This window comes from Sminthopsis crassicaudata, chromosome 1 (assembly GCF_048593235.1).
Source record: "Sminthopsis crassicaudata isolate SCR6 chromosome 1, ASM4859323v1, whole genome shotgun sequence".
Lineage (NCBI taxonomy): Eukaryota > Metazoa > Chordata > Mammalia > Dasyuromorphia > Dasyuridae > Sminthopsis > Sminthopsis crassicaudata.
Window position 1 is genome coordinate 343021215 of NC_133617.1, and position 21724 is coordinate 343042938.

Sequence of the window (21724 nt, forward strand, 5' to 3'; positions counted from 1 at the left end):
GAAGGAGACAATAAAGGATTTGGACTTTAACACTGGCCATACTTGTTGTGGTCATTACTGAACTGAAACAAAGGGTGCTCCCAGAGACCCCAAGAAAACCCAACAAGAGAACATTACATTTTGGTGAGAACACTACACCTATCTGTACAAAAATATAGTAAATCTTTTTATAATGGCTAAGAATTAAATATTGAGGAGATGTTCATCAATTGGGGAATGACAACAAGTTGTAGTATATGGGTGTAATGAAATGCTATTACAGTATTAAAAAAAATGGTGAGCAGAATGCTTTCAGGAAAACCTAGAGTAATGTCCACGTTTTTTTTTTTTTATAACATATCTGCTACGATAATTGCAAGTGCCTTCTAGCCATCCTCTAATTTTCCTTGAAAAATGGGTAGGTAAGAGAAAAGACTACTTCCTCACCTCAGCAAGAATTCCTCAGAAAGGGAAATGATTGTTAGGGGAAATGTCCACCTCCTTTCCCTTTTGATGTTATTAATATTCTGTAGTCTACATAAATTCAATATGTCCCTGGAGGTTGTAGTATTCTGTTATACTAAATCAAGAAAACATTTGAAAATTATTAACATTAAAAAGATAGGTCAAATATATCAATTTCTATCATGAATCCACTAAGACTTAACTTTCTTCTGATAGCATAATTTCCTTGACCACCCGTATAATTTTTTTCTTATTGTACTTGGGTATACATGTGCTAACTCATTATTTGTGGTGGAGGAGTAGAAATACTCCTTAAAACTTCAAGTATCACTCCCTATTACCACCGCTTTTTAAATTATTTTTTGTTGGGATTCACTCAATTGATATTTATCCCACAATCAAGATTCTGATGACTATATTCTACTAACCTCCAGGACACACTCATTTCTGTCTCAATGAGTTGAGTACCTATCTTTCTCTATTCCTCAGAATGACCTCATATTAAGGGTCTTCAATACACGTACTGACAATTGCTTTGACTCATAAAATTTACCAGTTTCTCAATTTACTCATTTCCATATATACCTATTTCCCTATACCAGGACTTCTTAAATTTTTTCCACTTGTGACCCCTTTTAGCCTGATAAATTTTTATGTCACCTCATTATATAGGTACAGAAAACTTATACAAACCAAACCTTTAATGATAACAAATCATAATTTCATCTAATTATGTGATCTCATGTGGGGTCTTGACCAATAATTTAAGAAGCTTTGTTCTATACCACCTCAACTATACACAAAGATGATCCCACTTTTGATTTTAACCTCACCCACAAATATTCCATTTCCATGTTTGTGAACTCCCAAATCCTTTCATTTGATCACATTGTTGTCATTTTACTTTGTCCTCTGCTTTGTATAACTTAATCCTGTTCTTTGTCTTCACTGTTACCATTAATTCTTCCACCCCTTCAGTTCTCTTCAAGGATATAATTTTTGTTCTCAAAACACTTTTATCCCTTTCCATGTTTATCCTTTGGTGAACCAGTGAAAATCTAACTGTTCTCTCTGAAGCCACTTATTCACTTATTCTACCACTAATTTTGCCCTGCATAAATCGCGCTATTTTTTTTTCCTACTTCTTTACCATATTCCTGTCCACATATACTGCACTCAGTGACATTACTTTACTATTAAATAGCCCTAGGCCATGACATCCTATCTCTCAACTAAGGATTTTTACTGCCTGTTGAACATCCCTGAAACTCTCTCCTTCCACATTTCAATTATCTCAAGTCTCCTGGCTTACCTCCTTGACTTTGATGCTCAGCTAATTTTCTACTTTGTACAAGAAGCCTTGTACAAGGCTTTAGTATTTAGTATTTTTTCTGACATGATATCTAACTTATCTTGTATAAATAACTGGGTTTTAGATACTTGTTTTCATGTGTTTTTTTTTCCTATTAACCTGCCAAACCCCTGAGAACAGGGACTTCTCTGTTGTTTTTGTTTGAACTTTTTTGTATTCTCAGAACATGGCATAGCACCAGCTGATACATAATAGGTGCTTAATCAAGACTTTTTGACTTGACTCCATTAATATTTTTCTTTTTATCTATTTTTCTACCTTGTTATCTATTATTTAATCTATCATTAGCTCTCTAAATTAGTAATATATCTCTTTTTTATTTCCTTTAGTTTATCTCCTTATGGAAGGAAAGAAGGAAGAAAACAAGGGAGGAATGAAGAAAGAAGAGAAGGAAGAGATGTAGGAAAGAATGGAAGAAAAAAGTGAATAGAGGAAAAAAGAAAGACAAGGAAGTGAAAAGGAAGGAAAAAGAAACAAGAAAGGAAGAAGGGAAAAAGTAAGGGAGGAAAAAAGATAAGGAAAGGAAGGAAGAATCAAATATTTATCAGGATCATATATGTCAGCTACTGTGCTAAGTATTTCATAAATATTTCTTCATTTGATCCTCACAACATCAGGAAGTGTTTTTTTATTCTTATTTTACACATGAAGAAACTGAGGTAGAGCTGAAGTAACTTAGTGTAACACTGCTAGTAAGTGTCTGAAGATGGATTTAAACTCAAATTTTCCTGGGCTTTATCCTTTGCATCATTTTGCTTTGTTTTTGCAGGCAAAAATGAGTCATTTTGTATATTTGTATCCCCAATACTATCATAGTTCCTCACACAAAGTAGATGCTTAAAAAATCTTTTTTAATTGAAGTGAGATATATAACTGCTGGACATTACATGCTGTCTGTAGTTGTTTTCCAATTCATTTAAGTCTAATAATCTTATCTTCCCAATTTGAGTGTAAATTTTCTAAGGTAAAGGATTTTGCTTCATACTCTGGTTTTTAATTCCTCTATAATGTAAAAAATAGTGTTTGATTAATGAAACCATATAATGAATTATTTGATTACTTGATGGATTGATAAATTAGATTTTCTAATTTAGAGATAGGAAATTCTGGATTTTTTTCTATCCTTAATTGGCACTATTATAGGTTTTAAGGAAGGAACTATTATAATCACTTAGTAGTTAAACAAAAACCATTATGTTTTAAATATGACTTTGATTTATTTTTGCTTCAGCCTTATATGTCACACCAGTGACATTATAAAGTATAAAATGCTTTACCTTTATAAAATGTCACTCCAGTGATATTGGTCCTGGCAAGGCTACCAGCCTATCAAGAAATTATTGAATTCTTTGTTATTATATTATATAACACTGGATTCATTTGTTATACAATATAATGACTACAACTATACCTTTAATGTTGGTATATTCTATTGGAATGTCTATATGAAGCTCTGCAGTTAATCTCTCCTACCTCTTTTTTCTTTTTACTTATTCATCTTCCTGAAATCTCAAAGCTAATATTTAACTCAGATATAGCTTCTAATAACTGCTTTGGTTTATTCTTCCTTCTTTGTGCCCTAAGAATCATGTAATGCACCTCTGAGATACCACTACACACCTGTCAGATTGGCTAGAATGACAGGGAAAGATAATGCAATGTTGGAGGGTATGTAGGAAAACAGGGACACTGATACATTGTTGGTGGAATTGTGAATATATCTAGTCATTCTGGAGAGCAATTTGGAACTATGTTCAAAAACTTATCAAACTATGCATATCCTTTGACCCAGCAGTGTTACTACTGGGCTTATATCCCAAAGAGATCTTAAAGAAGGGAAAGGGACCTGTATGTGCAAAAATGTTTGTGGCAGCCCTCTTTGTAGTGGCCAGAAACTGGAAACTAAGTGGATGTCCATCAATTGGAGAATGGTTGAATAAATTATGGTATATGAATGTTATGGAATATTATTGTTATGTAAGAAATGACCAAAAGGATAATTTCAGAAAGGCCTGGAGAGACTTACATGAACTGATGTTGAGTGAAATGAGCAGAACCAGGAGATCATTATATATATAATCTGATGGACGTGGCCCTCTTCAACAATGAGATGAACCAAATCAGTTACAATAGAGAAGTAATGAACTGAACCAGTTACACCCAGCGAAAGAATTCTGGGAGATGACTATGAACCACTACATAGAATTCCCAATATCCCTATTTTTGCCTGCCTGCATTTTTGATTTCCTTCACAGGCTAATTGTACACTATTTCAAAGTCCGATTCTTTTTGTACAGCAAAACAAGTGTTCGGACATGTATACATATATTGTATTTAATTTATACTTTAACATATTTAATATATATTGTCAACCTGCCATCTGGGGGGGGAAGGAGGGGAAAAGTCGAAACAAAAGGTTTGGCAATTGTTAATGCTGTAAAATTACCCATGCATATATCTGGTAAATAAAAACTATAATTAGTAATAATAATAATAAAAAGAATTATGTCATGTTTCCACAGAAATACAAAAAAGAAAAAAAAAAACTTCTGGTACTTCAGTAACCTGTCATCTCTATCTGTATCAAACAACACAGAAATTGCAGTTGGAGCTCAGCAAGTTGAAAATAATTATAGTTTTCATGCCAGTATTCAATGGAGGCTTTCATGACACAAATTTCTTCCTAAAGTATCTGTGGGACTTTAAGTTTTAACACAGTACTATTTAAGGTGGGTTTAATTTTATATGAATTATGAAAATGTAAATATGAAGAGTCACAGTATACATACACATCAAGCATCATGTAATATCCTTTAAATACTTACAATGCAAATTCGTGCAATGAAAACTTAATAAAACTTATATATGATGGCATACATTTTTGAAAACAACAGTATATAACACTTACTACTGAGAAGGAGTTTGTTATATCAGGATGATGTATTTCTTTGAAAATCTACAAAAAAAAATTTTTAAAGGCCTTTCAATATGTTAGATTGCCAGTTGTCCAGAGGTAAGGAATGCTTAGTCTTTGGTAATGCCATTTCCAGCCAATCATGGATTAATTGGTCATAATGTCAATGCCTTATAGAGCATCCTCTAGTTTTTCATTATGTAAATATTGCTGAAATAATGTATAGGATCATTTAAGATAGAGTTTCCTTGTTCAGTTCTGGTGTCAATTCAATAGTTTATCTCTGGAATTGTAACTTTTCCACTTACTCAAGATGCTAATCTTTAGATTAAATCTCACCAGAACATTGGGTTTAAATCTGTCATAAAATTATTAAAGCATACAAAATAATTATGGAATATGAAAACAAGTAAGTTTAATTAAATATATTTGTATCTAGTACTTAAGGCAGGAAAAAGTGAATATCATATTGTAGTTTCTCTTGAAAGTTAGTGGCTGGTTTGGTGGTTGCTATGAAACACTGATAGCATCATAGAAAGGCATGCTTGACATTGTATACAGTAACAAGATTATGTGATAATAAACTATTCGTATAAGCTCTGATGGAAAGTATATCTGCATTGAGAGACTGAATATGGATCATGTCACAGTATTTTCACTTTTTTTGGTGATAGTTTGCTTCTTTTTTTTTCTTTCTCATGTTTTTCCCTTTATGATCTATTTTTTTCTTGTGCAGCATGATAAATATGGAAATGTATTTAGGATTGTACATGTTTACCCTATATTAGACTGCTTATTGTCTTAGGGAGGAAGCAGATGAAGAAAAGTAAAAAAAAAATTTGGAACATAAAGTTTTGTGAAGATAAGTATTGAAAACAATCTTTGCATGTATTTGGGGAAAAATTTAAAAAAACCCACTATTTTTAAAAAGCCATATTTGAGGGAGCTAGTTGAAGGGAGGTTTATTGCATGGAAGCTAATTGATTAGCTAATTGGAAGTTCAATTAGACATTTATTCATTCATTTACTCAATGAAGCTTATTGAGAGGTTTCTATCATTCCTTATTTAACTAGGTTTCATTTTTATATAAGAAGTTATTATCTTTTGTGTCAGATTTACTTCAATATTTCAAACATTTGTGATTCTTTCTCTTTAGTGCTCCTCTCCCATCACTTCAAGCGATAGATTGAGAGATAAAAGATAGATAGATAGATAGATAGATAGATAGATAGATAGATAGATGGATAGATGGATAGATGGATGTTTGCCATCAGTCTTCTGGAGATGAGTTTCTCTGAACTAACCTAAATCAGTTCTTAGAAAATAAATATGAGGTATCATTACACACCTGTCAGATTGGCTAAGATGACAGGAACAAATAACGATGAATGTTGGAGGGGCTGTGGGAAAACTGGGACACTGATGCATTGTTGGTGGAGTTGTGAAAGAATCCAACCATTCTGGAGAGTAATCTGGAATTATACCCAAAAAGTTATCAAAATGTGCATACCCTTTGACCCAGCCATACTACTACTGGGCTTATATCCCAAGGAACTACTAAAGAAAGGAAAGGGACCTGTATGTGTCAAAATGTTTGTGGCAGCCCTTTTCATAGTGTCTAGAAGCTGGAAGATGAATGGATGTCCATCAATTGGAGAATGGTTGGGTAAATTATGGTATATGAATGTTATGGAATATTATTGTTCTATAAGAAATGACCAACAGGAGAAATACAGAGAGGCTTGGAGAGACTTACATCAACTGATGCTGAGTGAAACGAGCAGAACCAGAAGATCATTATACACTTCAACAATGATACTGTATGAGGATGAATGCTGATGGAAGTGGATATCTTCAACATAGAGAAGAACTAATCCAATTCCAATTGATCAATGATGGACAGAATCAGCTACATCCAGAAAAGGAACACTGGGAAATGAGTGTAAACTGTTATTTTTACCTTCTGAATCCAATTCTTCCTGTGCAACAAAAAATTCGGTTCTACACACATATATTGTATCTAGAATATACTGTAATATATTTAACATGTATAAGACTGCCTGCCATCTGTGGGAGGGGGTTGGGGGAGGAAGGGAAAAATCTGAATAGAAGTAAGTGCAAGGGATAATGTTGTAAAAAATTACCCATGCATATGTACTGTCAAAAAAAAGTTATAATTATAAAATAAAATAAAAATTAAATTATATTAAAAAAAAGAAAATAAATATGTAGATTATAACACAAAATCTGTATTCAAAACATTTCCAGCTTGGTTGAATCATCCAAAGCTTTTATCTTATATTAGCATATTCTTGAATAATCTTACATTATCTACATGATAAGATGAGTCATCATGATAAGTCTCTAGTAAAAGTTATTTATTTTCAATACTGAGACATACTTAGAAACATTTAATCCTGTTCTACAGATAGGGTTTATGGGGAAGGACTCTGGTAAATACAGAAACAATCTGACAATAAACCCATAGATATAATTCCTGGACACTAAATAAAAATGATAATAATAATAATAGTGATAATAGTTATCATTCTCCTTTCCAATATATTATTGATGAGTATACTCATAGATGAGGGTAGTATATATCCCAGTCTGCACTTGTAATGAAGAATGCCTGGTTGCAAATATGGTGATGTTAATTAGTAATATTGTCATGAACAAGTTTCTTAACTTCATTAGATCATATTTAAATCTTAAGGATTGTAAATTACAGGTGGACTATGACCTGTGCTGGATGATTGGGTTCCCACAGTAGAATTTCCTATATCAGGGAAACCTCAGATGCTTAATATGCTGATGTGTATTCAAAAATACGTGAAATACTTTGCATTAGTGCATTTTACAAATGTACCTAAGTTGTTTATTTACTCTGAAGTATAAAAGAATATTTCTTTTAAAAAAGAGGGTATGTGCTACTCCTGAGCTGTTTGCAGTTCTTGTCCAAATGAACCTTTATCATGTGTCAGTCAGAATAAAAAAAGGATCTAAGGCATTTTTATCACAGAAAATACATGTTTTTAATATATTCTTTGTTTTTATAATGATAAATTATAGTTAAATTATCTTGAGCGTGAGCTGTGTTTCTAATCATAAGATTCTAAAATGAACTATTTCAAATTTTTCAAAGATTTTGTGGTTCCACTAAATTAAATACTACCACCCTCAGAGTGTGTGTGTGTGTGTGTGTGTGTGTGTGTGAGAGAGAGAGAGAGAGAGAGAGAGAGAGAGAGAGAGAGAGAGAGAGAGAGAGAGACAGAAAGAGAGAGAGAGAGAGAGAGAGAGAGAGAGAGAGAGAGAGAGAGAGAGAGAGAGAGCCATTTGCTCAGGATCCCAAGTCTATGTCAGAGGTAAGACTTGAACCCAGATCTTTCTGCTCTCTCTATTCTTCTAGTCCATATTTCTTTTTTCTACTATTTCTAAAAGTATTACAATATAGTATAATGATATACCATTTGGTTTGTAACTAATTAAGATAGTGATTCTCATATTCCTTCTTAATTCTTTGTGGAATACATCTAATAGGAAAACTGATAAAACTCTAATTCTTAAGTTTATTGGAATGAACTAACTTTGACATATCTTAAAAAGTGAACCAATCATTGTGATTATAGTGTTAAGTCTTAGCAGGATTCTTATTTGTCTGAATTTTCAAAATCTGAGTGCTAAAATTAATTCTATTCAGGAAGAGTTTATCAGAATGAAAGTTTTACAAGTTATATTTTTAGGCTCTAGAATTAAAATGGCACCCAGGGGCCAATAGATCACAGGAAAAACAGCCAAGCTTGCCGTTTAGAGTTTTTTAAACAGACTTATTCTGATTGTAACAAAAACACCCATAAATCTATGCACATATATATTGATCCTGGCTTCCCCTTAAAAATGACTCTGTCCCAAGAAGTTGGCATATTTCATAAACAAACCAACAAATTATTGATCCATCATAGACTCTAAAAGTCCTGTGAAGAATCTAGGTTGCTTTTAAGTTCATGCTGTACCTATGGGAATGAGAAACTCAGAAATGAAAAATAGATATTTTAAAAAGAAGCACAAATAACAGAAGATATAGAGCTGTCTCCTTCTCCTCTTTAAGCTCATATTGTAATTCAGTCACTGAGCATCACATCACAGTGTTGGAGCTACTGATATGACACTTTGTACATTAGTCTGATTCCTTCCAACAAGCATCGTAATTAGATTAGTTATATCCCTGTAGGTAATTGTCCCTTTGTGAAAGGGGTTTTGATGATAGTTGCCTTACTTAAACAAATGGTGTGTAAATTAAAATCTCTGCATCATATTTCCATTACATTTTTACTATGACAATAAAGGAAAAGTAATATAGCTTTCTATTCATTTGGTTAAAGGGATTATTACTTTGATTTTTATTTTAAAAGTTTAAAAGGCAACTAATGAAAGAATCTTTATACTAAATAGAGGAGGATCATTCTTCTTGTAGTTTAAACAGCTGAATCTTTACAGTGAATCAATAATGTAAACCATTATCCCTTTAGGAGAATAGAAAATTATTTCCAAAATTAATCCCACTGTTTCTGACTTATTCTCAGGGAGTCATTTTGATCCTAGCAGAATACAATTGCATAAGATGAGTTGTATAGGATATTATGTAGAATTTCAAATAATCACATTTTAAATATATACTTCTTACTCTTTTTTAGAGCATACAACAAATTATTCATCAATCTTTTCTTCACTTTTCCCCTTCAAGAACACTTTTTGCCATAACATTCTGATTTGGGGCAGATATTATACTGTTCATTCTTCTGATCTACAGTGCTCTGATTGAGATGTCACATTTGGGTCATCATCACTTTAAATGATTCAATTAGGAAAAAAAAAACACACTAGTTCATTTCATCCATCACATGAAATTATACCACTTTTTATATTCAAATTTTAAAAAATTCATTAGTGTGGAAGAATAATCAACAAATTATTAATCTTCTCATATTAGCTGGTTGAGAGGCAAAGTTGCAAATTAAGAGACTTATCCTCAAAGTCAGAAATATCTGAGTTCTAGTTCTTCCTCTAATATAACTCTTTGATATTCAAAAAGGCATCTACTTGTTCAGTTCCCTAGAAAATTCTCTAAGACTAGAAGGTTCAAAATAGGGTGCCAACCTATATCACTAAGAGTTCCCTTAATTGAGAGATTCACATACCAATGAAATCATAGGCTTACTCTCCCTATATCAAATCATATATTTTTTGCTTTATTAAAGCCATTAGGGCTCAGTAGTAACAATATGTTTGAAATTTTAAAGGTGTCAATAAACTTTATAGTTTTAAAAAAATGATCTGCAAAAACTATCTCATTTTATCATCATAATAACCATGGAAGTCATATATTATTATTTTCTCCACATTATTGTTGAGAACCTGAGGTAGAGATTATGACTTGTTTAGGGTCACACAGATATTAAATATTTAAGGCAAATTTTGAAATTAAAATCTTGTGTTTTATATACTCTACAGTCTAGAATACAAGAATATAGGAATTCAACAGGAATAAGACTGAGTTATCTTTATTGATTTATTATATATATGTATATATATATAATATATGATAATATATTATTGATGAAAGAATTTAGCTAACTATACAACAATATTATAAACAGATGTATCAATGAGCTTAAAACAAGCAACATATCTATCATAATGACTATCCCTGTTCAATTAAATATATTACTAGGCCCTTCAAAACCTTTGATTATTCAGTATCTGAAAATTTTGTCTTTGTTTCTTAGTATCTTATTGATAAAGGATTATTGCATTTTATTTTTTCTTAATTTTTTATTAAAGCTTTTTATTTTCAAAACATATGCATAGATAATTTTCAGTAGTCACCCTTACAAAATCTCGTGTTCCAAATTTTTTTTCTCTCTTTCCCCCAGCCCTTTCCTATATATCTAGTAATCCAACATGTTAAACATGTGCAACTTTTATATTTATATATATATATATATATATATATACATATATATATATATATATATATATACATATATATATATTTCTATAATTATCATGCTGCACAAGAAAAATCAGATCAAAAATGAAAAATGACTATTTCACTAGGAGACTGAGTTCTCACTATAGCCAAAAACTTATTTAGTGCTCTGTGCATCTGATAATCTATCCCTTGCTTTCATTCTTTTGCATGGATTATGTCCCCTACTTGGAATATTGTCCTCATATCTGCCTGTTGGTTTCCCTAGTTCAAAGTTCAGGTCACAGATCCTTTCCATATCTTCCAATTGTAAGACCTTTCCAGACTCACTTTCCAATTTTTCATTTTCTTTGAGAAGTTGTTTGGTAAAATGATTAGAAAACTGGCCTCATGCAGAAATAACTGCATTCAAAGTTCACTTCTGAGACAGATTGACTAAATAATCCTAAGTAAATTATTTAATCCCTTACTGCTACCATGTAACTCTATAATTTTATAAAGCTTTTATTTTTTAAATGTATGCACAGATAATTTGACATCAATCCTTGCATAGTCTTGTGTTTCAGATCTTCTTCTCCTTCCCTCCACCCATTCCCCAAGATGACAAACAATTCAATATATGTTAAACATGTTAAAATATATGTTAAATCCAATATGCATATACCTATTTATAAGGGAACAACGACAAAAAGAGTGAAAATGTTATATAGTAATCCACGTTCAGGTCCCTCAGTCCTTTCTCTGGGTGTAGATGGCTCTTCTCATCACAAGATCATTGGAACTGGCATCAACCATCTCACTGGTGGAAAGAGTTACATTCATCAGAATTTATCATTGCACAATATTGATGTTGTTGTATACAATTATCTCTTGGTTTTGCTCATTTCACTTAGCATTAGCATTCTCTCCAGGCCTCTCTGAAATAATTCTGCTGATTATTTCTTATAGAACAATAATATTTTATAACATTCATAAACCATGTCTTATTCAGCTATTCTCCAACTGATGCACATTCACTCAGTTTCCAGTTTTTTGCCACTAAAATAAAGGGCTGCCACAAACAGTTTTGCACATGTGGGTTCCTTTCCCTCCTTTAAGATCTCTTTGGGATATAAGCCCAGTAGAAACCCTGCTGCATGAAAGGGTATGTACATTTTGATAACTGAGCATAGTTCCAAATTGCTCTGCAGAATGGCTGGATCCTTGACCTTTTGTCCTTTCAGATGAATTTTGTTACTATTTTTTTTTGATCTGTAAAATAATTTTTTGGTAGTATGATTGGTATGGTACTAAATAAGTAGATTAATTTAGGTAGTATTGTCATTTTTGTTATATTCGCTCATCCTACCCATGAGCACTTTATATTTCTTCAACTGATTAGGTCTGACTTTATTTATGTGAAAGTGTTTTGTAGTTGTGTTCCTATAATTCCTGACTTTCCCTTGGAAGATAGATTCCCAAATATTTTATACTATCAACAGCTATTTTGAATGGAATTTCTTTTTGTATCTCTTTATCGCATATATTTTAATAGCACTAGGAAGAGGGAAAAGTAACTTGATGACCTTACCCAAAAACATTAATTTTTATAGTGAAATTCAGGAGAACCTGAGTTCAAATCTGGTCTCAGACACTTAACACTTCCTAGCTGTGTGACCGTAGGCAAGTCACTTAACCCCAGCCTCAGGGGTGGGGAAAATTATAGTGAAAGATTTGTATTCTGGGTAATTTCACTGGGTTTATGCAAATGCAAATCACCAAACTCTATGAAACATTGTCTTGGACTTTACAACTATCTTAGTTTTTCTTTATTATTTCTTGTAAAAATCTTGCTTAAATACTTGCTTCCTTATTGCTAGAATTGATAATACAGAGTGATTTGTATGTAATTTATCCACTTCCAAAATTCTTGGTTCAATTTCTCATTCTACATTAACTCTCAAGACATTCCATAAAGAGTTGTATACAATAAAATCCTGATTTCATTTTCATGGGAAAAAATCAAGGTATTAACTAAATGGTATATTCAAAGTTATCTTTGAGCTAACTATAGGGCAATTTGTTCATAACACCTTTTTTTTTTTTTTGATTAAAAAAATATAAATAAAAATCTCCAGGTATTTTCATGTTTTCATATAAATGACTGTAAATATACATATAAAGCATGTTAGTTTTTATAGATTAGTCTACCATGTAGGTTAAATTATATACTGTAATCTCTCATGCTCTAAAAGCCTACAATGCCAATGTTCTTTTTATCATCCAATATTTGTATTAAAAGATAGTTTTGCCTGGCCTGAAAATTAAATATCATACTGTCTTTCAGGATAATTATTATTTTTTTCTTTGTATTTCAGTAAGAAAGAAGGAATGATTTAGTTTTCCTCAATGTTCTGTCATTGATTTTAAAATGTTATTGACCTGAAGGAATGTTCTATAGGAACCCTAATAGTACTAGATCTTGAAAACAATGCTAGCAGGAGATACATTCTTGACACTTTGCCAAAACTAGAAAGGCTTTAAATACTGACCCAACTAGCATTTATTTCTGTAATTTGAAGATCAACCTAGATTTGAGAATCTCATCATCAGGTGTTATTTTCCCCCCAGCTATACTGCTATGCCTATCTTTTATTACCTACTATCTATTGTTAGAATGTAACTGTGTTGTGATCTGTCTCTGGGAAGAGAGAATAAAAGATCACTTATATAATATCTATTATGGGGCAGTCATTGTATTTAAATACTAAAATGAAAGAGTCACTGTTATAAGGGAATTTAATATTCCAAAGTTGGGAATGGAAGGAATATAACCTGTACAGTAGGCCAGGGAAGGAAATTTTGATTAGGAAATCAAAGATTGTGAAGTGGGGTCATGGGTTAGTCAGTTGTCTCATTATTGATTTGTTTTTCTAAAGCAAGAACTATATATTTACATGTTTATGCACCTTGAATTATTCAACATTTTATTTTAGTGTTTGAAATGATATTATAGAAAGTATATTTGTGAATGAATAAATAAACAAACACATTATTTATCACTTACTCTGTGCCATGTACTATATTAAGAGCTGGGAACAAAAGGCAGTATCTGTTCTCAAGGAACTGATGTTTTAGTTATTTGTTTGGGGAGGCAATTGGGGGTAAGTGACTTGTTCAGAGTCTGGGTTAGGAAGTCTTAAGGAACTGAAGCCAAGTTTGAACTCAGGTCCTTTTGATTCCTGAGCTAATGTTCTATCCAATATGCCATCTAGCTGTCCCAAGGAATTAATATTTTAAAGGAAAAGAAAATATATAAATCAGAGTTAGAAATAAATATTAGAGTAAAGGCTGAGAGAATAAGAAAGAAGCAATTTAGCATAGAAATACTCAGGAAGTACATGATGGACTGTGATGAGACTGCTCTGGTTGAGGTGAAAGATCATTAAATGAGAGCCCAGGGCACCAAGCTCAAGCACCTGAAGTCAAGTGAATGGTTATAGTAACATTGCCTGAAGAGAGAGCCAGTAATGACACCAGAAGAAATAGTTATACTTTGGAAAGGACTCAAATAGGAGAAACTATTCAATCTGAGTCTTGAGAAAAAACAGGCATTAGAAAGAGTAGAAGTGAGGAGCCTTTCCAAGAATTGAGGAGAGCCTTCCAGTCATGAGAGGCAGCCGGAACAAAGGCAAAGAAGTAGAAGAATGATTGTGTGAGCAATTATAAGGAAGCAGATTTGGCTAGATTCTATTTGAAGGGAGGTTAAGTGAAATCATCCAAGAATGCAGGTTGGTGTCAAGTTCTAAAGTTTTAGAAGTCAGAAAAAAAAAATTGGACTTGAGTCTAGAATGAAAGAGTACCAATGGATTTTATTGTATAGAAGAGCAAAATGATAAGAACTGTGTTTTTGCAATGTTTCTTTATTAGCTAAATTGAACATGGGTTAGAACAACCTGCATTATGATGATTAATTAAGAAACTACAGCAACAGTCCATATAAGAGGTCATGAAGGCTAGAAGAAAATGGGTGATAAATTTAATGTGAGATTGGTATTTTATATCAAAATATCTTATAAGCTTCACAGGCCAGTAATTAGATCATTCACCTACTATTCTGAAAGTCGTGAAGCATATATCATGGCAAAGTAATAAACTATTATAACTATGCTATTTTAACTTTCAGGAAATTTATGCTTCCAAAAGATTTGTGTTAAGTTTTTAGGTTAATGGGACAGACTATCATTTCTAAATATTAGACATCATGGATTAACATCAAAATTTAAATTGCTACTTTACTTTAAACATTAACATAGATTTTAAAGAATCAATTAAGAAATAATTTGACATCTTCCATATAAATGTTCAACTATTATGAATAATTCTGACTTTATTTCCTGAACTGAATTAGGACACTATTTGAACTTTAGCTCAATGTAATCAAAAGAAAAAAAATTTCTAATCTATTTCAACATAAATATCTTAAGATCTGACTTCTAAAAGCTCTGGCATCTCGGCCACATAAGATTACATTTTGTTGTTCAGTCACTTTAGATGCAGCTAATTCTTTGTGACCTCATATGGGGTTTTCAAAGCAAAGATACTGGAATGGTTTGCCATTTCTTTCTCTAGCTCATTGTACAGATGAGAAACTGAGACAAACAGGGTTAAGTGCCTTGTTCAGGGTCACACAGGTAGTAAGTGTCTGAGGACATATTTAAATTCAGGAAGATCATCTTCCTGACCCCAGGCCTATTATCAGTCCATTGTGCCACTTGGCTACCTAAGAATATTACAGATCCTTGATAATGCCTGTATGTTATTATGGAAATTAATGTTTCAATTATACTTTGTAATGAGATATAAGACGATAAATGCCAATTATAACTGTATATTCATTTATAAAAAATGTATATATAAATATATATGTTTGTATATATATACATATGATATCAACAAAACCAAGGAGAGAAATAGCTAACTTAGAGATTTTTAAGGACAAATTAATTCATTATCTATTATTGAAACCTCCTATTAATTAATAGCAAATTTTGAAAAAAAAATGTTCATTTAACTGAATTGAATATGTATTTATTAGACAATAAAGTTCATGTAGTCATATTATTATTTATTATTAATGTCCCTCATATTTAAGACAGGCAACAGTTACATTAAGGATTAGATCTATTTTGAATTCATTATGGAAATTTTAGACAACTGTCTTTTCTGCAAATTTATGAACATTTATTTCACTTTAGTTATCTATCATAAACTGGTCTCTTCTGTTTTTTCCATTCATTTCTTCATGGAGTTATTGGTGTATTTCAGATAGGAAATGTTTTAGTGTAACATCAATTTCCCTGGCATTGAGCTCTTCATTTATCCATGAAATGAAGACTTTTGCTCCCTCAGAATAACTTTAAGCTTTCTTGACTTTTCCTGTAATGCTTTGATTTAAAACAAAACAAAACAAAACAAAACAACAACAACAACAACAACAAAACAAACAAAAACAAAACAACAACCAAAAAAAACCTCCTGTGGCCTTTACTAAAACCATATTTCTTGTTTGAGGATACTTCAAAACTATGCAACTTTTCTAAAAGTGTTTGTTTAGTATTGCCTGAAATCCATACATTGCTTTCTTTGGGTGTCTGTGGGTATGAGATACCTTAGTAAAGCCTTTCTGTGTGTGGACATAAAACACTCAAAGTTTAATTCATTGATACAAATAATAAATTAGATTTTTTTTTCAAAATTGCAAAAGTATTCCCTTCTTGCCTGTTAGACTGTCATTATTTTTAAGGTATGACAGTCAACAAAATGTTCCTGCTAAAATAAATATCATTATCTGGCTACTTTAAGGATACAAACAGTAAACTACACACTTCTCACACTTTAAAAAACAAGCAACAAACTTCCCCCCCACAAATTAAAAGATTCTGCTGTTATTAGGCTCTTTAAGTTTGTCAATAGCTTTACCTATAAATAAAAATATGATATTTATTTTTTTTCCTAAAATTCAACAGACATTTATAAAGAATCAGCATAACATGGTTTCACTGTTGGAAGTTGAAGAAGAGAGATTATGTGAAATTTTGTTGCTGGCCTCTTTAAGCTAATAGTCTAATCTGGAGATAGGATACACAATATTATATAATAAAGGCATTAGAAGGTGAAAAACAAAGTTCTATGTAAGGTCTGAGGACAAAAGATCACAATGGAATAAAATAGAATCACAGAATGTGGGAAGTGGGAAAACATTTTAGAGCATATAACAGACAAATGTCAAATGATCTTCAGTTGAACATCTCAGGTATATTGCCCCTATGTTATTGAACATTTTTATCATTTACTTAGATAAAGGCTTATGGGTAGCATATTCATCTAGTCTGTAGCTGACACTACATTGGGAAGATTGGACAAAACACAATATGAGAATCAGGATCCAAAAAGATTTTAACAAATTAGAACATTGTGATGAACATAATAAGACAGAATTAAATAGAATTAAATGAAAGTTGGATCTGGAATTTAAAAAAAAATAGTTTCTGTAATGAAGGATGAAAGAAGAGTGGTTTTACATTAGCTTGCTTCAGAAAATATAAGAAGGGATTATTCTTCTGGCCAAGATGGTGAAGAGGATGCACATAGCTGCTTAAGCTCCATGTTTTCTCTCAATAATTTATTTCATGACAAGCCTCGGAATTACTGCTTGACTGAAAACAAAACAAAAGAAAACAAAACAAAAACAAAAACAAACAAACCAAAAAAACCATAAATAATTACCAAGAGAAGATATCCTCAAAAGTCATCAGAAAAGGTCTGTTTTTGCTCGCAGGTGGGGACAGTTTTAGATTGGGCACAAACTGAGGGCAAGCAGCAGCAGCACAGCAGAATAAGGCAGGCAGTTCTCAGCTGAGCAGACCTGAGAGTGTGATCTCAGCTTTTCTGGGGAGAGAGCTTTATCACAGTGTTGGCTACTTTGTCCTGGCAGCAAGCCAGTAAACAAGCAGAGAAGCTAAAAACACAGAGGGTGAAGACTATAACCCCGAAAAGCTACCATCTCAAGACCTGGCCACACCCACTCCCAGTGACTCAGCACACTCTCAGAGTCTCAGAAAGCAGAAGCAGTGCAACCATTGTTGTACTGCTAGTGCCTTGCTGCTGCCCCCTATAGTCTGTAGAGAAAGCTCGGTAATACCTTCCAGCCCCACCCCCCCAAAAAAGCAGACCATTTCTTTTTCTTGTTAGTTTGTTTTCTTTCACTCTTTGACAAAATGAGCAAAAAATTAAAGCACATTCTAACTATTGATAGCTTCTACATGGATAGAGAGCAGACTTTAAACCCTGAGGAGACTAAAAATGGACGATCTCCAGATGAATCCCCAAAGGAGTAAATCATCTGGTCCTGAATGCATTAGACTTTCATAGAAGAAATTAAAAAGGCTCGGAAAAGAGAGCTAGAAGAAAAATGGGGGGAAAAAAAGGGAAGCTTGGCAAGAGAGTCTGGATAAGTCATCCCACTCATTTAAAGATAGAATGGATAAAGAAATTAAATCCTTGAAAAACAGAATTAGTAAGTTGGAAAAATAAAATAGCTTTCTAAAAAATAAAATGGGAAAAATGGGAAAAAAAATTCCATAGAACAAAACAACTCACTTAAAAACTCAATTGGACAATTAGAAAGAGATATAAAAAAGTGAGTGAAGAAAATACTTAATTGAAAATTAGAATCGAATAAATGGAATTGAATGACTCGAGGAGACACCAAGAATCAGTTAAGCAAAACCAAAAAAAAATGAAAGAATGGAAAAAAATGTCAAATACCTTCTTGGGAAAACAAGACCTGGAAAATAGATCCAGGAGAGACAATCTGAGAATTATTGGACTCCCTGAAAAATATGATGAAAAAAAGAGCCTGGATAATTTTCAGGAAATTATCAAATAGAACTGCCCAGATGTCTTAAAAACAAAGGGTAAAATAGAAATTGAAAGAATTCATAAATCACCTACTGAAAGGGACCCTAAAATCAAAATACCAAGAAATATAGTGGCCAAATTCCAGAACCATCAGACAAAGGAAAAAATACTGCAAGCTTCAAGAAAAAATCACTTCAAATATGAGAGGAACCACAATAAGGATTATCCAAGATCTAACAGAGTCTGCATTAAAGGATCAAAGGGCCTGGAATATGATATTCTGAAAGGATAAGGAACTTAGTATACAGCCAAAAATAACTTATCCAGCAAAAATGAGCATCTTTTTCCAAAGAAGAAGATGGACATTCAATGAAATAAGTGAATTTCATCTATTCTTGATGAAAAAACTGGATGTAAACAAAAAGTTTAATCTATAAATATAGAACTCAAGAGAAACCTAAAAAGGTAACAAGAAATCTTGGGAACTATATTTCTACTATAAAGATATATAAAGAACATATACACTGTTCTAGAAAATAAAGGTGGAAAGGAAACTGTACCCAGAAAAGGGTAATGGGGGGTACTACATCTCACAAAAAGGCAAAGGAAACCTATTATATCTGAGAGAAATAATGGAGGGGGATGAACATAGTGTGTATTGTACTGCCTTCAGAATTGGCTTAAAGAGAAAAATATTACAAATATTTGATTTATGATGAAGCTTCTCCCACCTCATTGAAAAGTGGGAGGGGAGGGGGCGGAGCCAAGATGGCGGAGAAGAAACACACGTCTCTGTGAACGTCCTTACTCCCTCACAACCAATTAGATAAATCAGTCTCAGAAATAGCGCTGGACTGATAGATACCACAAGGACTGCAACCAAGAATGAACTACCCAGCTAAGTTTAGCATCTTTTTCCATGGAAGAAGATGGTCATTCAATGAAATAGAGGAATTCTATATGTTTCTAAGAAAAAAACCAGACTTAAACAAAAAATTTGATTTACATCCGCAAGACTGAAGAGAAACAGAAAAAGGTACACAGAACCCTTGAGAACTGTAACTCTGTTGTGGGTATATAAAAAGTACTCAAGGATAATTTGATTTTACTGATATAAAAGAAAAAAAGGGGGGTGTAGTAAAGGGAAGGAGGTCGTTTCAGAAAAAGGGGAAGGAATGATAAAAAGAGGGAAACTACATCCCAGGAAGAGGCATAGAAAATACACCATATGTTGTCTGCAGGAAACACACTTAAAGCAGGGAGATACATATAGAGTAAAGGTAAAAGGTTGGAACAGAGCCTATTATGCTTCAAGAAAAGCCAAAAAAGCAGGGGTAGCTATCCTTATCTCAGATCAAGCAAAAGCAGAAGTAGATCTCGTTAAAAAAGATAAGGAAGGAAACTATATCCTGCTGAAAGGTAGAATAAATAATGAAGCCATATCAATACTAAACATATATGCACCAAGTGGTATAGCATCTAACTTTCTAAAGGAAAAGTTAAGAGAATTGCAAGAAGAAATAGAGAGTAAAACTATAATAGTGGGAGATCTCAACCTTGCCCTCTCAGATTTAGACAAATCAAACCACAAAACAAATAAGAAAGAAATTAAAAAAGTAAATAGAACATTAGAAAAATTAGGTATGATAGACCTTTGGAGAAAACTGAATGGCAATAGAAAGGAATATACTTTCTTCTCAGCAGTTCATGGATCCTATACAAAAAATGACCATATATTAGGACATAAAGATCTCAAAATTAAATGTAGGAAGGCAGAAATAATAAATGCCTTCTTCTCAGATCACAATGCAATAAAAGCTACATTCAGTAAAAAGTTAGGGATAAATAGACCAAAAAATAATTGGAAACTGAATAATCTCATCTTAAAGAATGACTGGGTGAAACAGCAAATTATAGAAACAATTAATAATTTCACCCAAGATAATGACAATGATGAGACATCATACCAAAATCTGTGGGATGCAGCTAAAGCAGTAATAAGGGGAAATTTTATATCTTTAGAGGCTTATTTGAAGAAAATAGAGAAAGAGAAGATTAACAAATTGGGCTTACAACTTAAAAGGCTAGAAAAAGACCAAATTATAAACCCCTAACCAAAAATTAAACTTGAAATACAAAAATTAAAAGGAGAAATCAATAATATTGAAAGTAAAAAAACTCTTGAATTAATAAATAAAACCAAGAGTTGGTTTTATGAAAAAGTCAATAAAATAGATAAACCTTTGGTAAATTTGATCAAAAAAAAAGAAAGAGGAAAATCAAATTGTTAGTCTTACAAATGAAAAGGGGGATCTTTCCACCAATGAAGAGGAAATTAGAGAAATAATAAGGAGTTACTTTGCCCAACTTTATGTCTATAAAATTGATAACTTAAGTTAAATGGATGACTTCCTCCAAAAATATAGGCTTCCTAGATTAACAGAGGAGGAGATAAATTGCTTAAATAGTCCCATTTCAGAAAAAGAAATAGAACAAGCTATTAATCAACTCCCCAGGAAAAAATCCCCAGGACCAGATGGATTCACATGTGAATTCTACCAAACATTTCAAGAACAATTAGCCCCAATGTTATATAAACTATTTGAAAAAATAGGGAATGAAGGAGTCCTACCAAACTCCTTTTATGACACAGACATGGTACTGATACCTAAACCAGGTCGATCGAAAACTGAGAAAGAAAATTATGGACCAATTTGCTTAATGAATATTGATGCTAAAATCTTAAATAAGATATTAGCAAAAAGACTTCAGAAAATCATCCCCAGGATAATACACTATGATCAAGTAGGATTCATACCAGGAATGCAGGGCTTGTTTAATATTAGGAAAACTATTAGTATAATTGATCATATTAATAATCAAATTAATAAAAACCATATGATCATCTCAATAGATGCAGAAAAAGCATTTGACAAAATCCAACATCCATTCCTACTAAAAACTCTTGAGAGTATAGGAATAAATGGATTATTCCTTAGAATAATCAGGAGCATATATTTAAGACCGTCAGTAAGCATAATATGCAATAGAAATAAACTACAACCTTTCCCAGTAAGATCAGGAGTGAAACAAGGTTGCCCA